The sequence below is a fragment of the Drosophila serrata genome, unplaced genomic scaffold (assembly GCF_035046125.1).
Source record: "Drosophila serrata isolate PLE 108 unplaced genomic scaffold, ASM3504612v1 contig_362, whole genome shotgun sequence".
Classification (NCBI taxonomy): domain Eukaryota; kingdom Metazoa; phylum Arthropoda; class Insecta; order Diptera; family Drosophilidae; genus Drosophila; species Drosophila serrata.
The window spans coordinates 2039705-2057069 of record NW_028257260.1 but is presented as its reverse complement, the minus strand read 5'-3'; positions in this window follow the sequence as shown (position 1 = coordinate 2057069).

The window sequence follows — 17365 nt, the reverse complement described above, 5'->3', positions numbered from 1 at the left end:
AAAAATGAAAGGGGTAACATCGTTAAAATTGTGAAAAATCTAAAATATAATTGGATTTCTTAAAAAGGTAAATTTAGTATGCAGATTTGTTAAGCGCCAAACAACTAACGCAGGAGCGGTTTCCGAATTGAAATTAAAGCATTTTTGACAAAGTTATGAGATTTTTAAACTTTGGCTGTCCCAAAAAAATACTACAAAATTATCAAGTAAGAATTTCGATTTTAAGAACCTTGCAGAGGAAACTGTAATTTTTTTCAGTGAAGGAGCCATTTCCGACCCTATAAATTATATATATTCTTGATCAGCATTAACAGGCGAATCTTTCTGGCCATCTCAGATAGCAAAACAAGCATTTTCAATTTTTTCAGAAAAATGAAAGGGGTAACATCGTTAAAATTGTGAAAAATCTAAAATATAATTGGATTTCTTAAAAAGGTAAATTTAGTATGCAGATTTGTTAAGCGCCAAACAACTAACGCAGGAGCGGTTTCCGAATTGAAATTAAAGCATTTTTGACAAAGTTATGAGATTTTTAAACTTTGGCTGTCCCAAAAAAATACTACAAAATTATCAAGTAAGAATTTCGATTTTAAGAACCTTGCAGAGGAAACTGTAATTTTTTTCAGTGAAGGAGCCATTTCCGACCCTATAAATTATATATATTCTTGATCAGCATTAACAGGCGAATCTTTCTGGCCATCTCAGATAGCAAAACAAGCATTTTCAATTTTTTCAGAAAAATGAAAGGGGTTACATCGTTAAAATTGTGAAAAATCTAAAAAATAATTGGATTTCTTAAAAAGGTACATTTAGTAAGCAGATTTGTTAAGCGCGAAACACCTAACGCAGGAGCGGTTTCCGAATTGAAATTAAAGCATTTTTGACAAAGTTATGAGATTTTTAAACTTTGGCTGTCCCAAAAAAAATACTTCAAAATTATCAAGTAAGAATTTCGATTTTAAGAATCTTGCAGAGGAAAATATAATTTTTTTCAGTGAAGGAGCCATTTCCGACCCTATAAATTATATATATTTTTGATCAGCATTAACAGGCGAATCTTTCTGGCCATCTCAGATAGCAAAACAAGCATTTTCAATTTTTTCAGAAAAATTAAAGGGGTAACATCGTTAAAATTGTGAAAAATCTAAAATATAATTGGATTTCTTAAAAAGGTAAATTTAGTATGCAGATTTGTTAAGCGCGAAACAACAAAAGCATTTTTGACAAAGTTATGAGATTTTAAAACATTGGCTGGCCGAAAAAAAATACTACAAAATTATCAAGTAAGAATTTCGATTTTAAGAATCTTGCAGAGGAAACTATAATTTTTTTCAGTGAAGGAGCCATTTCCGACCCTATAAATTATATATATTCTTGATCAGCATTAACAGGCGAATCTTTCTGGCCATCTCAGATAGCAAAACAAGCATTTTCAATTTTTTCAGAAAAATGAAAGGGGTAACATCGTTAAAATTGTGAAAAATCTAAAATATAATTGGATTTCTTAAAAAGGTAAATTTAGTATGCAGATTTGTTAAGCGCCAAACAACTAACGCAGGAGCGGTTTCCGAATTGAAATTAAAGCATTTTTGACAAAGTTATGAGATTTTTAAACTTTGGCTGTCCCAAAAAAAATACTTCAAAATTATCAAGTAAGAATTTCGATTTTAAGAACCTTGCAGAGGAAACTGTAATTTTTTTCAGTGAAGGAGCCATTTCCGACCCTATAAATTATATATATTCTTGATCAGCATTAACAGGCGAATCTTTCTGGCCATCTCAGATAGCAAAACAAGCATTTTCAATTTTTTCAGAAAAATGAAAGGGGTTACATCGTTAAAATTGTGAAAAATCTAAAAAATAATTGGATTTCTTAAAAAGTTAAATTTAGTATGCTGATTTGTTAAGCGCCAAACAACTAACGCAGGAGCGGTTTCCGAATTGAAATTAAAGCATTTTTGACAAAGTTATGAGATTTTTAAACTTTGGCTGTCCCAAAAAAATACTACAAAATTATCAAGTAAGAATTTCGATTTTAAGAACCTTGCAGAGGAAACTATAATTTTTTTCAGTGAAGGAGCCATTTCCGACCCTATAAATTATATATATTCTTGATCAGCAATAACAGGCGAATCTTTCTGGCCATCTCAGATAGCAAAACAAGCATTTTCAATTTTTTCAGAAAAATTAAAGGGGTTACATCGTTAAAATTGTGAAAAATCTAAAAAATAATTGGATTTCTTAAAAAGGTACATTTAGTAAGCAGATTTGTTAAGCGCGAAACACCTAACGCAGGAGCGGTTTCCGAATTGAAATTAAAGCATTTTTGACAAAGTTATGAGATTTTTAAACTTTGGCTGTCCCAAAAAAAATACTTCAAAATTATCAAGTAAGAATTTCGATTTTAAGAATCTTGCAGAGGAAAATATAATTTTTTTTCAGTGAAGGAGCCATTTCCGACCCTATAAATTATATATATTCTTGATCAGCATTAACAGGCGAATCTTTCTGGCCATCTCAGATAGCAAAACAAGCATTTTCAATTTTTTCAGAAAAATGAAAGGGGTTACATCGTTAAAATTGTGAAAAATCTAAAAAATAATTGGATTTCTTAAAAAGGTAAATTTAGTATGCTGATTTGTTAAGCGCGAAACAACTAACGCAGGAGCGGTTTCCGAATTGAAATTAAAGCATTTTTGACAAAGTTATGAGTTTTTAAACATTGGCTGTCCGAAAAAAAATACTACAAAATTATCAAGTAAGAATTTCGATTTTAAGAATCTTGCAGAGGAAACTATAATTTCTTTCAGTGAAGGAGCCATTTCCGACCCTATAAATTATATATATTCTTGATCAGCATTAACAGGCGAATCTTTCTGGCCATCTCAGATAGCAAAACAAGCATTTTCAATTTTTTCAGAAAAATGAAAGGGGTTACATCGTTAAAATTGTGAAAAATCTAAAAAATAATTGGATTTCTTAAAAAGGTAAATTTAGTATGCAGATTTGTTAAGCGCGAAACAACTAACCCAGGAGCGGTTTCCGAATTGAAATTAAAGCATTTTTGACAATGTTATGAGATTTTTAAACTTTGGCTGTCCCAAACAAAATACTACAAAATTATCAAGTAAGAATTTCGATTTTAAGAATCTTGCAGAGGAAACTATAATTTAAATCAGTGAAGGAGCCATTTCCGACCCTATAAATTATATATATTCTTGATCAGCGTTAAAAGGCAAATCTTTCTCTGCAGCTGTTTTTACCATTTAAATTGGGTTATTGTTCTAGGAAAGAGCATCCGAAAGCCTACCTACATCTATCCCTCCCTAGACTCTCCTCCTAGCTTCTGGATATCCACTAACTCACTCACTTTCTTTGGCATTTGTATGCAAACTTGAGTAAATAGACAGACAACAGCCTAAATAAAGCAAACAAAGCCAAAAATACACATGCCCATAAAGTAGGGATGGGCTAAGAGGGTAAAGTGGGCCCCAAAACAGAAGAAGAGAATGATGAACGAGCTCCGGAAAAGCGGAAAAGCGGTGAGGTAAATGGGGATGTGGCTGGGAATGGGGTATGGGAATAGAAGGAGGATAGAAGCTTGGTGTCTCAGTTGTTATTGTTGCTCTGGAAAATTGGCGCTGAAAATTGATGCCATTGGCAATGTTTCTTGTTTTGCACGCTGTGCCATTTTTCTAGCTCGCTGACTACCGAAGACAGCCCGCAATCTCCCGGTTTTCCCCCCCAAACAGTTGCCGCCCTGCACTCTGGAAAATTGCATGAACTGTTTTATGTTTTTATAGGTTTTTCTATTGGTGATTTTTATAGATTTTATAGAGATGATTTTATGGGAATCTAGTTACCTCAAAGAGCACTTTTGATGCCGTTCTGCTTGGCATTTTTAATTTTTAAAAATATTTTTATTAATATATCTTGAACCATTAACCATATTTAAATGTTCCTGTGCAACCTTCTCAATATGCAAATATAATCTGGCTTCTGCCAGTGCAATCTGTCCAGCCAGGATCACAGCCAGGACGCGAAGGACTCGGCACACAGACAGAGAGCCATTGACAGTTTGATACAAAAAAAAGTTCGTTGCCTGTCACACTTGGCACGTTCAGAAGAGGAGAGTTCCAGCAGCAGCTACAGGATACAGGATACAGTATACGGGAGCCAGAGGGGAAATCTACCCTGCCCAATTTTACAATTAGAAAAGTTCACGCTACGCTTTTGACTCTTAAAAGCCACAAACGGCTCCCCGTCTCCCCGCCTGCCTGCCTGCCTGCCTGTCTGTCTGGTGAACCCGTTCCGATTAAGAAATGGAAATGTAAACTTACACTTAACATGCAGCTCTCGTGTGTGCTCTTGTAGGCCGTCTCGAAAGTTTTTGCATTCGCAATTCACTTGACAAAACAGCAAATAAATCAGACCTTGTGGCAATTCAGGGGATTTAACTTTAAACAAACTTCAATTGGCTTAATCAGGGAGTTTGGAAGAAAACCAAAAAATAGATTTTGTAATACTTTTTGGGGAGAAAGATATAGCTTAAGTTAGATATATATTATATCTGTTGTTTATCTGCTTCGTTGGTTTTGTAAGTATATAATTCTTTTTCGCACCGCTGCCTTTCTACAGGAGTGCTAGGGGTAGCTTAGCTTAGGAATAAATGAAAATTAAATATCGTTATAATACAAATAAGGATTCTTAACTAAGAAAATTATAATAGTACAAGTCTTAAGATCTTAGGGTCAGAAAACATCCTTGTTCCAAGGTTTTCCCCTGAACTTAATTGTACTATTTAAGTGCAAAGTATAGGTTATTGTAATTTAACCTAAATCCTAGGATATCTCTACTTCGAACACCCTTAACTGCACCTCTCCTACGTGCCTTTGCTACTTCTGTATAAATGATTCGCATTTGAACTTTTGGTCATTTGCAAAATTTTCTTGAAGCTCACCCGGACCAGGGACTCTCGACCTCCAACCTCCGACCTCCGACCTGCGACTCCTGCAACTCCTGATCCCTCTCACCTTTCCATTCTGCATTCCCCATCCAGTTCCTCTGCACAGTTTTTGCCTGAAACCCCCTGACTGCCGCCCCTTCTTGCATTTTTGTGGTTGGCCTGAATATTTCGCGCTCTTTTGGCTCAATGGGAATCATGAGCAACGGTAACCAGAAGCCTCGAGCGTTGCCGTGTAACGTTAACTAATGTAAAAAGTTGCCAAGCCGGGAACGGACTCATTAAGAGTTTGTGGCATTTTAATTAAATGCAAATTTAATACGCAAAGAAAATGCAACATACAAAAAAAAAAAGAAGAGAAAGCCAAGCCAAAGTTGCCAACGTGAAAATGGCTACGAAATGACGTTGGGTCAGCGCGTAATGGAGATGATTCCCATCAAAGCTGATTTCCTCTCTCAGTGTTACCCTGACCACGGTCACTTTACTACCATTCCCCCTTTATTACTTCATTTTTTTGTATCCCATTTTCCTATTTTCCTATTTATACATTTTCATTTAAGGAGCCAGTGTCTTTTTTTTTGCCCCGCAGATGAGCATGGCATCAAATCACCTATGAATCCTTCTTAATGCGGCTAAGTGAGTGGTGCTTGTTGGGTTTTCTGTGTGTAATGAGGAAGCTACAGGATCCTAGTGACCTCATTGAAAAGTGAGTCACTTGAAAGATTGTGATCATAATGTAAACATCTTAATTATGATATAAATGTTTGATAAATATGATAAAAAAGTATAGTATAGATATTCTTCGATACTAAAACATTTGCTATAAACAAAATTAATTATAAGATATGGGGCTTGATACAATGAAAAGTTGTGATCATCATGTAAACATCTTAATTATGATATAAATGTTTGATAAATATGATAAAAAAGTATAGTATAGATATTCTTCGATACTAAAACATTTGCTATAAACAAAATTAATGATAAGATATGGGCCTTGATACTCTTCTTCTCACTAAGTAAGTACAAGTAAGTACAAGTATATTATTTTAATGCATATTTTCAAATTATAGTCAGTTCCTCTCTGACAGAAGATATATTCCTCAACTCTTTATGAGTCCCTACAGTGTACATAGTTTATTTACCATATCGAATTTCCATTGAATCCTTGTTAATCATGTTTCCTCGCGAATGCAAAAATGATCTCCTTTTCTTTGAATTGGTAATTCGAATATGAAATTATGGAAAACCGAAAAAATTGAATTCTCTTCAATATATTTTGCAGGCCGAAAGGACAGGCGTCAGTAAATAAACATTTGTTCACATCATGCACGTACGTATACGCTTTTTTCATATCACGTATCCGCCTTGTTAACTCACTTACGCCAATTTGAAGAGCACTTGGCATAATAATAACAATTGCATGGAAACTGCAGGCCAGGCCAGGCCGGGTCGGTTCTCTCCCGATCACGCTTTATTATGCCTTTCGAGTAAATAATTGGGGGGGAAAAGGCAAAATAGTGTCATAATTGAAGGCGTCAGAATATTGCGTGCTTCAATTCTTTCAAATTATGGCAGTGCGGAGCGTTAACAACAACAAAAATTAAGAAATAATTTCAAAGTTAATTACAATTATATACTCTTAATGACATCGAATATTATGATGTCGATTGTTATGGCTTTATTAACGGCAGCGCAAATGACAGCGGCAGTGGCAGTGCAAAAAATGAACGAACGCCCGTGTGTGGCAATAATAATAATAATAATAATAATAATAATATTAACAAAAATGACACAAGCTAAATGAATGCGCTGAAAATCAACCACATCTGCTCGTCGGACAATGGCCTCATTACAAAGGGCGACCCCTGAACCCTGCCCCTCCTCGAAAAGTGCAATATTCCACACATTGTCCACACATTCAAAAGGGCATTAAAAATTTAATTGCATTTTAAGTGAATTAACAAACCCAAGGTCTGCCGAAGTAGGCGCAGCTTTAATCCGATTTCAATGATTGAACAAGATGGAAATATATATGAATATGTGTCTGGAATAATAACCGATAAATACATTATCATATGCTAGTAATTTTCACATTTTAATTAGAACCAATGAGTTAACTAAAATTCCTTGATTGATCTGTTTCTCTGAGACTCACAAGGATTGAATGGCATTTTCAGTATTTTCCCCATTCTGACCACGAGATGTCGGAATTTCTTTTTTTTGGCATTTCATTTCGTTTCGGGTTTTTTTGTATTTATTTTTATTTCTTTTAATTTTCATGCCACAAGCATTCTTCTCACATTCTCACATTTCATTGACCCCGCCCACTCAATCCCATTCTATGCATATCTTTTTCGTAAAGAAAATCGATATCCACCTGTACCTCTTATTTCAATTAACTCACATCGCTCATTCACTTCACATGCTATCGAATTCGTGAATAACTTGAATGCACTGGGAAAAGAGGATAATGATGGAATCCTGGTAAGCAATATATTAACTATTTGGTTTAGTGTTTGCCTAATTAAACAATCTTTTTATGATCTTAAATATTTTTAATTGAATTTGAAGCACAAATTAAACATTAAAAAAATTTGTATATAATTTTTGTTTTGTGTAATGATTGCCGGGAAATTCACCTGGACAGCTAACAAAAAACCGCATGACAAACAGGAGCAAAGCAAAAAAATATATGCATATATATAGATAGAAAAATCAACACAAACAACAAACGCTCACTGTGGAAAATAGGAAAACAATAAATGAGCAAACAGGAGGAAAAAAAACGCGTAAGGCAAAAATCCATGTAATTGTAAACAAATTAATGACCATTGTGGGAAACGTGCGTCAATGAGCACGCCGCAACATCAACATCAACATCAACATCCAGCATCCACAATAACAATAACAGCGGGGTCCTGCCACAAAAAAAGGACGAAAAAAAAAAACGTGGAGCCAACATTCAGATGCAATCAACACAGACCCGCTCCTCCCCTGGCATTTGTGAAATATTTGCGGCAATTTGCTTTATGTAATATTTGCATTATGATTATTGCGATCATCATTACTACACTTCGAATCGAATAAATTTTAAACTTCCCTCCGGAGTGGCAAACACACTTTGTTATTTTTTTTTTTATCCTTTCAACTGGCTTTTTCTGTATTACTTTCACCGGTCTCTGGGTCCATCCTGGCGACAGATGCGCAAAAAAGGACACCACCGAGAGAGAGAGCGTGGAGAAAAAAAGAGCTGACCCACAAGATATTAACTAAAGGTGTAAGCGTCCTGCCCCTCGGGGCTGCTCCTGAATTATGGCATCCACCGCCCGACTATGCTCCTGCATCTGCTCCGGATCCTTGGATCCTTGCTGCCGCCCTGTTGGGAGGACATTTTTAAGGAGCTTCGCGTGGCTAATGCCGGATTCTGTGGGCGGGGAGGGGAAATTTGGTCGATCTATCGACTTGGTCAACACGAAATTGGATTGCCATAAAATAAAATCTTATTTGTTATGATAAGTTGTCGAGAAATTCGTTTAACAAATATCTATGATTTATGTTTATATGGTTTGTAAGTTGGTAAAGTATAAACTTTGGAGGGGAAGTACTTTTTAATTAGTTGGAGTACTGATATATGTGTTAGTTTAAGGGTAGAGTAAATAGGAATCTCTTTAAAGGAAAATAAACTAAGGCTTGATTATCAATTACGAATTATAAGGAAAATAACTAATTCATTACTATATATTAGATCAGAATAGACAGACGTAATAGGTATGTATGTATCACTCATAAAAATACTTAAATGCAGGTTTAACTTCCAAGCAAAGACAGGGTATTCCTTTAAGGTTTTTCTTTTACTATCCTCTCTATTTAACTTTCCCCTAGTTCCTTATCCTGGTTGCGCACTTTTCTATGCTATATATTTTCTGCTAGAAGGGGCTGTTATTTATGAACTGAGCGCGCCTGCAAGTATGCAACGATTATAATAATTTTAGCTTATAATGTGTTTTTCCACATCTTGCCTCCGTGGGGCTCTTTGGCTCCTTGGCTTCTACATTCCTTGTCCCGTCAGGCAATTTGCTGATTTATTCGCACTTAGGTGACCTGAAGTATCCTGTCTGGAGGCTATAGCCCAGCAAACGTTGTGCATGTATTTAGCAGCTCATAAGTTTACAATCTCCTATACCTTGTTGTGGAACTCTGGCTGGAAGCATTTAAAAATGCATTAGCGTAAATCAATGATAGCCCTGCCCTTGTGATTGCCACTAAATCGATGTGAGAAGAAGCCTAAGCTCTGGCAAGCAGCAGTCTTGTGTCACAAGGTCCTGTTTCCCTGGCTTCAGGACGGACACCAGCTGGCGTCTGTCGCTGCATCAAACAAACACTTTATAAAAAGTGAGAAAAAACTACAGACTTGTGCAAGTCAAAGTTTTTATACCCTTGCAGGATAATATCATACTATAGTATAGTATAAACTTTCCATTATAAAGTATATAGATTTCCCATTTCCTGGTGGATAGTCTAAGATCTGGTATATATTTGTGGATTATAGTTGGATTTTATGATATATATAGAACTTCTAGTTCTAGTTCTAGTCAACATTTTTGGGTTGGTTCCTTCTTGCCAGATTTCCAAGTATAGCGAAAACAATTTCAGTCACAAATATCTGATGCGGGTAAAGTGAAAAACTACTTCCAGAGGTTAGAGGTAAGTGGGCCAAAAGCTGTTGGCCCAAGTGTGAAAAAAGCCATTTATACAAAAGTTGAACAAAGGCAAAACCATTGTGCATTTTACTGTGGAAATACCATTACATTTTTTTTCGGACTAGAGAATTGCATCAATAAATATATTTAAAATCAATTTTTAAAAAGGTTGAATAAGTTAAAGTTGAAGTCAGTTAATAAAATCATTAAATTTTTAACAATATTTGCCACATTATAAAGAAAGATTCGTCTGTTGATGCTGATCAAAAATATATATGATTTATGGGTTCGGAAATAACTCCTTTACAGGCATCTGACTAAAATTATAATACCCTGCAAGAATCTAAAAATATCTTAACTCACATATTAGTTGTATATTTCATTATTATTAATTGTTTAATCTTTGTTTCCTCTTCACGTATAAATATATACAGTTCTTCTGCCTTATTTTTTCTAGAAATTAAAGTTATCAAGCTCGCATTTTCTACATATACATTTTAATTATTTGACATATTGTCTTAGCCATTTGATTTTATCAACTTTTTTTTCTTGCTTGCTTACAACTTTCCCTGCACTTTCACCTGAGTGTCCTGGCAAACTTCTGACTAGACTAGGAATCCAGTTGAAGGGGGGTCTAAGGACCTCCTGCTGTTCCCTCTCGTCGTCTGAGAGGAGGCGACAATGCAATAAAGTTGTTAATTTTATTATATAACACGAACATGCCGCATGCCCAGACACACACACACACACACACACCCCCACACACACATACACGAAAGTGTTAATGATGCTTTAAATTTGGTGCTTCAAGTTTTCATAAGCTTAATTGAATTGAGACGGATGCGGAGTCAGAGGAAGGAAGCTGGCTGGGAGCCGGCAAAATTAATTGAAAATGAGCGTGTATAAAGCCAAAGCGGCTACAGTGCTTTTCAGTACGGGAATTTCATTGTTATATTAGAGGATCAACGGATTAATATTAAGTATTTCCATTCAAAGTTAGTTAATTAAATTGAGTGGCTATGCAGGAAGGAGTTTTGATGCATCCCTAAGAAGAGATAACACATTGACATAATGCAGGTGCTTTGGTGACATAAATTGAAAGCTTTGAGAAAATACTAAGCAATTAAGGTATTGCTAATAACTGTCTTAAAACCTTTCCTGAAACAGTTTGTAATAACTCCCCCAAAACTTCAAGTTGTATCTCTCGTTACAGTTTCCCCAGCAGGAAGCCTTACTGTATACTGTATGTACTATATATATATACATATATATATCCCATACAATTCGTGCGTGATAAAACATATTTATATAATCCAATTCCCCTGGAATATAGGACATACACATATAAACATGGACGTTGTGGCACACGACCCCGCTACATGGCACGTAGCCGTAGAAATGCAATTGAAAAAGTTTTTAATTTATTTCGAATATCGAAAAACAACGTTCTGCAAGCCAGGACCAAGCTCCAGAGCTAACTGCCTGCCTTCCGTATTATATTTTTTTTTGGCTCACGGATTTATCCTTGACTAGGCCTATTCGGCGCATCATTTATTTATCACTCATACGCCGCGTGTGGCGCACGTTCATACGGTGTAAGTTAATAGCCAGCACTCAACATAATATAACAAAGCACCAGCAGCCCAGGAGAGGGCAAGAAGCACACACACACACACCTCGCACACCCAGCTATACACACAACACCCCTTCGCCCCCCCTTCGAATCTGTATGCCATAAAGAACAAGCTTATTATGCATTCAAGCTGAGTTTTGGCAACTGAAAAACAAAACCAAACTTAAGTGATTCCAGACACACACACACGGGGAGAGGGAAGGCGACAAAGAGCGAGGCAAGGACCAGAGATAGTAATAAAGCCAATTGAGACATTAAAACTTATGCTTACCTGCTAAGCATCCTGCTCCAAGCTTCTGATCCTGCTCCTGCTCCTGCTCCTGCTCCTGCTCCTGTTCCTGCTCCTGCTCCTGTTCCTGCTCTTGCTCCTGCTCCAAGCTCCTGCTCCAAGCTCCTGCTCCAAGCTCAAGCTCAAAGAGCAGCACAAGGATGAGCAGAGCCCAAGTAATGCCAAAAGGTGACCAAAAATTTACCAACTCACATGAACACATTAAGAAAATATAACACTTGAGAGGCAAAGAGTTACATATAGATAGGATTTTTTATGAGGAACTGTAAATGCCAAAAGAAAAAGTATATTTCTAAATTATTAAGACTAATTATGTGTAAAAATAATATAATATATATAAATAAAATATAAATATAAATTTACATAGAAATGAATGTAGCAAATATAAGCTGTGCCTTTTGTTAGGAATCTTACAACTCTTTAGTGAGTTATAAAATACATGTCCACCCCTATTTTCAAAGATTCCCTCCCACACAGCTAAAACTACTCAATAAAACCCCTTGATTAACTTAAACAATTCACATTTTTTACATTAAAATTTTCTCCGTGCAGTCAAATTTGAATTTGTTTTTGGACGGACGCTGGGGATACTGATGTGGACTTGGATTCGCATTCTGATTTGGAACTGGGGAGCAGGGAGCTTCGTGGCTTCGAGTGTCCCAGGAAGTTGCCATAATTTATGAACTTGCACAGCACACACACGAAGGTATGCACTGAGGGGAAAAATCCACACACTCGAATTCTACACACTCCATACTTATACACTCTATACAAAGATTTTCTTGCGGTGTAGGGAAATACACCTACACCGAAACACGTAGCACGGCAACAATAATTCAAATATTCATTTATACGCACGACAATTCTGACATGAATCATATTTTTGGCTCAACGCCTCCGGCCACGTGGTGGTAATGTTGGTTCAGGATCCAGGACCTGCTCCTGCTGGTGGGTTGGTTGGTAGTGGTAGCATTTCGAGGTCACCTTTTTTAGATAAACAGTTTCGCACGGCAACTCCAAAGGGAAGGTAAGTGTTCATTAGGAGCTCGACTGGCGAAGTACAGTTGCGATTAAATCAACTTGGCCAAAAGCCGAATCAAAAACTTGGCCCAAGTCGCCGGTTGGATTCCGTTAAATTAACGATTTTCTGCGACTGCGGAAAAAGTTGACACCTGAGCTACCAAAGCTGGCCATTTTGCCAGGTTTCTTTTTTGATTTGTGAATGTAGTGAAAGAAAATACTAACTAAGTTTTATATAAATATTTTAGAAGCTTTGTTAAATTTTTTTTGTACATTGTTGTTTTTTTTATCAAAGTTGTTTATTTAGTTATTATAGTATCAACATGTAGGTCTTCATATCACTCTATATAAATTAAGCTCTTCTGAGGCTTAATATATGTATAATTGTAACAGTCTTATGGAGAGAGGATCCCCTTGACTATAGCTTAAGGTTTGTGGAGTTGAATTTGGTTTAATACATTTTCTATTCCTTCACATATGCAGGTTTGGTAGCTAATATTTAATCCGAATATTTAATATGAAATATCAGATTTATATAAAATTTCTGAACTAAATTGTAGGCAGATGAACTTAGAATCTATTAATATTTAAAAAGCTTGAACTCCTAAAATCTGTTGACAGATCTTACCTAAGGACTTTATAAAAATGTTATGTTATACATATTATATTTTAGTATTTCAACGTTTTGGATATGTAAAAATCTTTATCTTATCTCTGGTATCCTTTATTTTCTTTCTGTGCTCAATTTTCCTGCCCTTTTTTGGGGATTGCATGCAACTCACCCTCACTCTCTCTTTGGTTAGTTGCAATTGCTCGGGTTAGGTCACGCCAAGGCAAATTGCCGAAACTTGGTCGTTCGTCGCTCGTCCTGGGCCCGCACAAAATGAGCACAATTTATGCAGGACACTTATTTGCGCGCAGCTTCAATTTGAGTTGCACGCGTGTGTGTGAGCATAAATTTTTGGCAGGCCAAGAGCTCCAGGCTACACAGGGTGTCCTTTTTCTATTCACAACTGAACTGGACTGAAGATATATCATATTGTGGGTATATCTAGGGTATATCAAGCTATGGCTTATTATAGATTAAGAATTTTTTAGTAAGGAAGAGTATTTCCCTGGTTGTTGTAATACCATCCCTCTCTGATCGGCCTTTCATAAATGGCCAATGTCATGGAGCCTGGCCGCACCTTTCCCTGACAGTTAGCCTGATAATTGCTCGCTTACACTTGTCTCCGTTTCGGGTGGCAGTTAATAAAAACCCAAAGCAGCTGCCATCCTGTGCTAGCCTGCCATCAATTTCCTGCCTCCCCCGCGTGACGTGTTGTAATGCCAACTATTACAAGGACATGCCACATACATACACATCTCTGCTCCGTGTCAGAGTGCGTGAATGTGTGCGTGGAGCTTCCTTCCATTTTTGTTATTGCCACCGTGCGTGCCTGCCTGCCAGCCGTCTGCTTTGTTAGTGTATATACGAAGGCATTGCCTACGTGCTGCAAACCGTCTATTGCGTATTTGTCAATAGACCAACTTCCAACAGTTCGAGTTAGCAGCCATCGCGATGATAGCCAGTAATGGGTATAGGCGGAGGCATTACCTCTCTGTTTACAGAGGCCAAGTACGGTAGAAACGTTAGGTTAGCCAAAGGTTACACAATTTATACTACATTGGCATTGCTTATGATTAATCCTGGTAATTAACTCGTATCAAATAAGTCAGAAAATACTATCAAATATTATAAAGTTAAATATTGAAAAGCATTTTTTAAAGTCCACTCCTCTCCTCTATCTCACAGGATGTCCTTCTGAACCGCAGGACACTTAAGCACACCACTCGAATACACACAGAAATGATTTGACAAATACTGCAAATGTGTTTTGGATTTTCAGAAAATGCTTAGCCACAATTCGTGCTAATTCAGTCACAAAACCAACACTTTGAGATGATGCCAAAACAGTTATATCGCCGTAAAAACAGACATCCGGAAATTAAAAATCACGTTGTTGTTTAAGTGCTACTTCCGCCATTTCACGTTTTCAGTATCAGTTGGACACAAAATAAAATTAATAAGTCAATCAATCCGACTGTGATGGCAATGAACATCAAGGGGAATCATCAAATTCAGGCTATATACATATAAATTTAGTTTTTTTCTAATTACGACATTTCAGAGGCTTTAAATAGTTTACAGATTTGGTTGATTTAAGAAATTTTTCATAGAAGAATTAATTAATAAAATATTCTGAATGTTCAACTTAATTGAACTTGATTTATGATTGATAGTGATTACCAGAAGTTTTATAATACAGCAGCTATTTCGAGTTTTAAAAATAATGAAATTTATATCATTAAGTAAGTATATGTTTTCCCTAAGGAATAATTTTCGTAATGGCGGTGTGACCATTTTCCTAACATCCGACTTTTGATAACGATATATCGATGTTTCTCTTTTAAAATATCGAATACCGATGTGCTATTTACTATCTCAAAGGCTGTGTGAAAAGTTTACTTGGTCAGTGGCAGAACTCAAACGCTTCAAAGTTCGATAAGCCTTCAGAGGCTCAACATCTCTTCCTTTTTTTTGTTTGTATTGTTTTGAGATTTTCTAGTTTGTTTAATTTTAAAAAAAATCGCTATTCTCTCAACTTTGCATAAATAAATTGTCAGCTTCATCTTTTTCGAATTCGAATCATTTAAATGCAACATCTTTATATTTATTTTAATTTCGGATGGTGTAAAAAAGTGTCATTATATTTAATTATTTTGTGGTGTTACTCTATTTCTTTTGTTTTTCTTCTCTATTCTCTCAACTTGGAATAAATTACTTTCTTGGAGTTTTATTTTTTTTGAACATCATTTAAATGCAACACACCTTTATTTTAATTTTAAGCTCGGATGGTGTAAAAAGGTATCATTATTAATTATCATTATTTGATGTTATTTAATTTTAAAATTCTGTCTGTTATTTTAAAATATTGAGTACTGAATGAAACACAAATTTTCCTTACGCATCTGGTCCTAATCCTAGTGTATCACTATTCTTTTGTTTTGTTTTTGTTTTTTTTTTTTTATGTCATGTAGCGGAAGTGGTAACTGCAGGCGGAAAGGAAACATATTGTTGCTGCATGCTCGACTCCATCCTTCCGCCCTGACTTATTTCCCTGGCTTTCCCTTTGACATTTGTCTCTTGTCCCTCGTCCCTCGTCCTTGGTCCTTTGTCTCCAACATGACCGGCAAACAACTTCAGACTGGAGCAGCGCCATCTTACACTCGGCTTCATCTAGCCCCAGTTCCCAGTCCTGCTCTCTCTCCATCACGAGCTGGTCCTGGTAGGATGTGCCGTCTTCACTGGCGTTTGTGCTGCTGCTGCTGCTGCATGAATAAATGGCGCGTGTTATTGTTGCTCTAAGTGTTTGTGTCAATTTCGAGCGAAATGAATAATATGTCATGTGTGTCGGCGATGTTGTCGCCTTTTGTCTTTGTTATTTCCACAGACCCTTGAACCGAGGCAGTCCATGTGGAGGCTGGGAGGGAGAGAGAGAGTCCTTTAAGCACAGTGGGCCATGGCTGGAGTGGACTCGCCTCGGGCGTAATTTAATTAATTGGCGTTTTGACATTTTCCGGGTCTGGCTGAAATTTACCGTGGCCACTTAATGATTAATTGCCCACCCATGTCCTGCCGCCAATTTGATAACTTATCGGCCAGTGTCCAGCTGCTCCTCCTGCGCCTGCTCCTTCTGCTCCACTCCCTCTTGTTGGGCGATATCCTGGCTGTCGCTTTTTATGCACTCGAGTTGGCTGCTCCTCCAATGAATCCGCCGACGCCGCCTGCCTTGTTTGACTTTGCTTTTGAGCAACTTAAGCATGCTTTTCATTACGTTCCATTTGCTGTGAAAATATTTATCTAACTCATTGATTGGCAGCCCGCAAGCGAGTCCTTGGCGACCCGGCCGAGTATGTGTGTGTGTGTGTGTTAGTGTGTGGAAGGATCCGGGCATGATCCTGGGCGGCACTAACTTCTCCCTAAGTATAGAATTTGACAGGATTTGTCTTGAATGTGTTTAGACTGTAGTTGAATATTTATGTTCGAATTATAGGGACACTTGACCCAATTATTTCACATCGAGTATTTTAATTCCACCCTAAAGGTAAGCCTCTTGGAATCCTTGAGGATTCTAAGGCTAGTTCTGTAATTTCCACATCTCCTTGCAAGGACTGTAGCCAGCACTAGAACACTCTCCTTCCATATGCGACCACTTTGCCATATGGACAGTCATTTGTTGCTGTGTCCGGAACTCCGGTCTGGCTGTGGAAAGGGTATTTCGGGGAGTGGCGGTCGAGAGTGCCAGTCGAGGCAGATTTATAGCATTCAATATGTTTTCAATACTTCCACGAAAACGTCAACGGCAGCAGTGAGATGAGACAGGAGACACAGGACACAGGGAGAAAAAGGATTGTGGAGAAAATCGAGTGTATTGGAAAAACTAAATAAATTATTTTAAAGCTTGAAGAGAAACCAACTTCAGTAAGCAGAAGTTAATTTTTCTATGCATCGATCCTAGCTAAAGGTAAAATATACGGAATTTTTAAAGTGATATTTATTTTTAAATGACAATTTTACAGAAAAATCAAAGTTTTAAAAACTCATAACTTAGCTAAAAAGGCTTTAATTTTAATTCTAAAATCATTTCTTTACTAGTTTTTATTAGGTTAATAAATCTGCAAACTAAATTTCAAATTAAAATTTTTGGCAATTT